Source organism: Kogia breviceps, chromosome 8, assembly GCF_026419965.1.
Source record: "Kogia breviceps isolate mKogBre1 chromosome 8, mKogBre1 haplotype 1, whole genome shotgun sequence".
Taxonomy (NCBI): domain Eukaryota; kingdom Metazoa; phylum Chordata; class Mammalia; order Artiodactyla; family Physeteridae; genus Kogia; species Kogia breviceps.
The window spans coordinates 100,961,542-100,966,707 of record NC_081317.1 but is presented as its reverse complement, the minus strand read 5'-3'; the positions used below and the strand labels follow the sequence as shown (position 1 = coordinate 100,966,707).

The 5,166-nt window shown below is 39.2% G+C and overlaps 1 pseudogene; it reads left to right on the top strand.

Moving 5' to 3' along the window:
- Positions 1-4,680: 4,680 nt before the first annotated feature.
- On the top strand, positions 4,681-4,815 carry LOC131761110 (thymosin beta-4-like; annotated as a pseudogene).
- The last annotated feature ends 351 nt before the right edge of the window (positions 4,816-5,166 follow it).

Here is a 5,166-nt window from a genome sequence, read left to right as displayed (position 1 = left end):
AACATTTTTCTACCTCTATGCAAGTGGTCATCTTCAAAGACACTTCCTGTCAAGGTTACAATGATAGAAGGCAAATCCTACCTTACCCCTGCATGCCATGGATACTCATACTTTGTATTAATAGGACATTATCAGTCCAGGTGCCAGGATTTGTGATTCACCAGGGAACAAAACAGTGGCACATGCTGGGTGGTTGTTAGCTTTCCAACAGTCCAAATTCCGGAGCTGTGAGTTCCTACTCTGCGTGTGAGTAAGAAAGTTTTGCTGAGTATTCTTTGTCAAGGAGGCCTCCTTAAAGTCACAGAAAAACTAACAGTATAGTTTTTCCAAGCCAAGTAATGAGGGTTATGCCTGGGGATTTGTCAAGGAGAGATTTAACGGTTCCCTCTAGCCCAAGGGCATGATAAAGAAGGATCAGTAGCAGCACAGAGAATGGATGAGAAGGAAGGAAAACACTCTTTAGCAACTCCTAGTTTCTGCTAGATTTTCAGCTTCTCCACAGAGCACTTTAGGGAGCTGTACAGGCATGTTGAAGATGTGTTGCAATTCATTCTTTTAACACATATTGGGCTCTTATTCAATAGTATCTGGCCACGAGGACACTATGTGAGCGTGTAGGAGGTTACCTACACTAAACTAAGAGTGAAAGTAGAGACATTATCCCCCAAGGGAAAGGTTTCTGAGGTAAGACATGCGCAGTGATTCCAATTAGATAAAATATTAGAGGAAGGGTGTTCTAAGTCGTGGGAATAGCATATACAATGACCTATAGGGAAGTGAGAGCGTGGATATTCAGGGGAAAGAGGTTCACAGTGACTGGAGCATCAGACATAAAGTGGGAGCAGGATGGGTGATGATGGAGAGGTGGGAAGACCAGATCTGGTTCTTTAAGCCACATTAGCCCAGCAACTTACATCAGCTGAGTACTTGTATGAACCTAACACTTTGTTTTATGTGTATGATTTTATTTATTATTGAGAACAACCCTAGCAAGTGGTTACTATTATTTTCCCCAGTTTTAAAGGTAAGAAAACTGTGGCTTAGTGAATTCATATGACTTGTCTGTGATCATTGTTCTGTGGTTAATTAATGACAGCATCAGAATTTGAACCCAGGCAATCTGTCACCAGAGCAATCCTCAAGATTAGGTGATAAGATTAAATGACATAATTAAGTTGGAGGTCTAGAGCTGTTGGTCAAAACAAATCTGAACCAAGCCCACTGAGCCACAATGCTTTATAATTTGCTGAAAAGTATTACTAATATTGGAATTTAATTGTATAATTCATACACTATTCCTTCAGTAATCAAGTCACCATACATTTGAGTGCCTACTAGGTGCTAGCACTGCTGTAGGAACTAGGAATAAACCAGGGAACAGAACATGCCTTCACAGAATCTACAGCTCTAAAGAGAAGAGTCAGGCAGTTAACAAAAATTAACAAAAATATAATAAACGGGATTAGGGTTTTTTTTTTTCAATGAGCAGAACTCTAATTTTAATATAGTAAAATATATCAATCTTTCCTTACATAATCAATCTAAGAATATTTTCCCTACCTTAAAGTCTAAAAGACATTAATGTATATTTTCTACTACAGTTATTTCCTAACATTTTATTTTAAAAAATTTCAGGGCTTCCCTGGTGGCGCAGTGATTGAGAGTCCGCCTGCTGATGCAGGGGACATGGGTTCGTGCCCCGGTCCGGGAGGATCCCACGTGCCGCGGAGCGGCTGGGCCCGTGAGCCATGGCCGCTGAGCCTGCGCGTCCGGAGCCTGTGCTCCGCAACGGGAGAGGCCACAACAGTGAGAGGACTGCGTACCGCAAAAAAAAAAAAAAAAAAAAAAAAAAATTCAAATCTACAGAAATATTGTGAGAACAGTACAAAGAACCTCCATATACTCTACACCTAGATTCATAAATTGTTAATATTTTGCATTATTGTTAATAATTTTACAAATTATTATTACTACTACTGTTATTATTAGTTTACTGAACCATTTGGATATACATTGCAGATATTAAACACCTCACCCTTAAAAAGTTCAGCAAGTATTTCCTATGTTCTACATAATCATTATATAATGGCAATTCTCAAGAAATTTAACACTGATACTGTTTTAATTTTCAGTATGCATTTTATATTCTAATTTCTCCAGTTGTATCAATAATGTCATATTCGGATTTAAGGTCCAATCAAAGTTCACATATTGCATTTACTTGTCATATTCTTTTAGGCTTCTTTAATCTAATACCCCAGCCTCTTTTTGTCTTTTATGACCCTGACAATTTTTAATAATCCAGCCCAGTGGTTTTGCAGAATGTCTCTTTATATGGGTTTATCTGATTGTTTCTCCTTCTTTAGATTCAAGCTAATATTTGTTCCTGGTCTTAGTGGCAGTCAACGATCCTTGAGGAAAGTTCCCATCTCCTCCAGGACTTCTGTTAAAAACTCGAGTTCCTTTCCAGTCATTGCATTAATTTGGGCACAGATTAAGCTACTATAACAAAGACACCTTCAACTTCAGAGCTGAAACAAAATAGATTTTCATTTCTCTCTCACATAAAGTCCACAGGTCAGCAGTCTGCAGTCCTGGTAGAGTGGCTCTGCTCCATAAAGTCATCCAGGGACTCAGGTCCTTTTATCTTCTTGTTCCATCATTGTCATCCTCGAGTATCCGTTTTTCACAAAGTCAAAGCTTCATCACTAGCACCACATCTGCATTTCAGCCGCAGGAAGAGGAAAGAGAGTAAAGGGCATGCAATTTCCTTTTTCAAAGGATGAGACCCAAAAGTTGCACGTTACTTCCACTTGTACTCATTGGCAAAACTCTGCATCTAGGCACAAAGGAGGCTGAGAAAGGCAATTGGTAGCTGGGAAGCCAACTGCCCAGCTAAAACTCTAGTGGTTATATTAGTAAAGGGAAGGAGAGAGTGGACACTCAGGGACCATTAGTGGTTTCTGCCACAGCCATCCACTAGGTTTTATTTCCTTTGGTGAAGACTCAATACATGAACAAGTGGATTAACCTAACCATTTCCTTGGGTTCTTTTTCATGATACTTATTCAGATGTTTTCTTCTCTGGGGAGAGGTCTTCAGAATTCTCTTAATGCAGTTTTAAAACAAAAAATACTCAGTAAAAAAAAAAATCATCAGACCTAATTTCCAAGAATGGAGTGTTGTCATCTCAGAAGGTTTTTGCATGGTTTCTCAAAGATAAACCTGACGATGATGACAAAATTAATTCAAAAAGCAGAAACAAATTGCTTCCATCCCAGAATCGAGGTGTTTGTCTTTTCATTCATTACTGGGGAATCTTGGGGGTGGGGGAAAGATATTTATTTGGTGGGCTTATTTAAAGTATAAAAGGCACAAAAACACTGAGAGGTAGCTATAGCATGTTAATGCCAACAATGACCTTAGAGGTTGCTTCAATTTATCTCCTCATTTTATATGTGATGAAAATTGTAGATGCCTCACAGCTAGTTAACTGTAGACCAAGACTTGGAACCAGATTCCCTGACTCTGTTTTCAATTCCTCCTTCATGTCATACAGCCTCTCATTGATTTGGAGTCAGTTTCTCCTTCCTGACATGTCTGACTCAGTTACTAGAGTCCAGGTAATATCTCTATCTCGTCAAAGTTATCTGAAAGAGGAGTGCATTTGAAAAAGCATAACAAACAAACAAATAAACAAAACAATCACTGGAAGTATTTGCTTGAGTCATGCCTTAGAATCTCTTTTAAACCAAGAGAAGAACACTTGATACCTCAGGCCCAGCATATCTTAGGTAAGATAATTAGCAAATATTTGTTGCTTTTTTTAGGCAAGTATTTTTTTTATTCTGAAATAGTTTTATATTTTAATATTGCAACTATAGAAAAAAATGCAAGATCAGTATAAAGAATTTCAGCTTCTCCTTCACTTAGAGTCCCATTTACTAATGTTAAAAAAGAAGTGACAGGCCCCCAATGGAGTCATTTGTGCTAAGCCCCATGTCAGCAAATGGAGACCTAACACCTAGCCTAATTGCAGTTTCAACCTCTTCCAAGAATGTAATTTTAACAGGTTAGTCTAGAATTTCGTGGTCAGCTTTCCCTCCCCCAAAGGAGGGTAACCTAAACCACAAACTATCCACTCTTTGCTAGAAATTTCCCTTTCTTGTCCCTTTTCCGTCTAGAAACACCTTTTCTTTTCTGCTGCTTGCAGTGCTCTTTTCTGTTTGCTAGATAGGATGCTGCCTGATTCATATATTGTCGAATAAAGCCAATTTGATCTTTAAATTTACTCAGTTGAATTTTGTTTATTCATAGTTTTGGTGGCAATGGTGGGATTGAAGGATTCTTCTGGCAGCTTCAGTAACAATGAGAAACACAGGCATGGTACACCTTGAACCCTTTTGAGTTGTCTGTCTTTCTCACCATTTCTGAGGGCCTTAGATAAATTCCTTTCAGTTCTGAGCTCCACTCTCTTTACATCAAACTCCTGATCTAACTGGATCGCCACAGTTCCGCACTTGTTTGGAATCTCTCCCCAGACTCTCCCCAGATTCCACACTGGGAACTGCTAGCCAGAGTTGGATTGGGTCCAACTGAACCAAACTAGGACTCCACGGAAGCCACTGCTCAGACCAGACTCCACTCACTTGTACACCTTGCTCTGTTTCCTCTGAAACCATGTCTGACAGATCTGATATGGCTGACACTGAGAAATCCAATAAATCAAAATTGAAGAAGACAGAAACATAAGAGAAAAACCCACTGCCTTCAAAAGAAATGATTGAACAGGAGAAGCAAGCAGGTGAGTCATAATGAGGCAGGAGCCTCCAATATGCACTGTACATTCCACAAGCTTTGCCTTCTTATTTGACTTCTTGTAGCCGTTTAACTTTGTAAGATGCAAAGAGGTTGGATCAAGTTCAAGTGACAGTGCTGCCCCTTTTCACACTAAAGAATGGAGAATTATTGGCACGTGACACAGCCCAATCTATTATGCAGAGCTCTCCTTTCTCAACAGAAAGGGCTAATATATTTAGCAGCCAATGGAAACCTCATCTGAGAATTTCCTGACCAACCTGAATCTTATCTTTTATGTTCTTTACAATCTGTCTTTGACATAGAAGAGGAAGAACTCCAACAAAAATCCCCTAATTTAATGGAGGT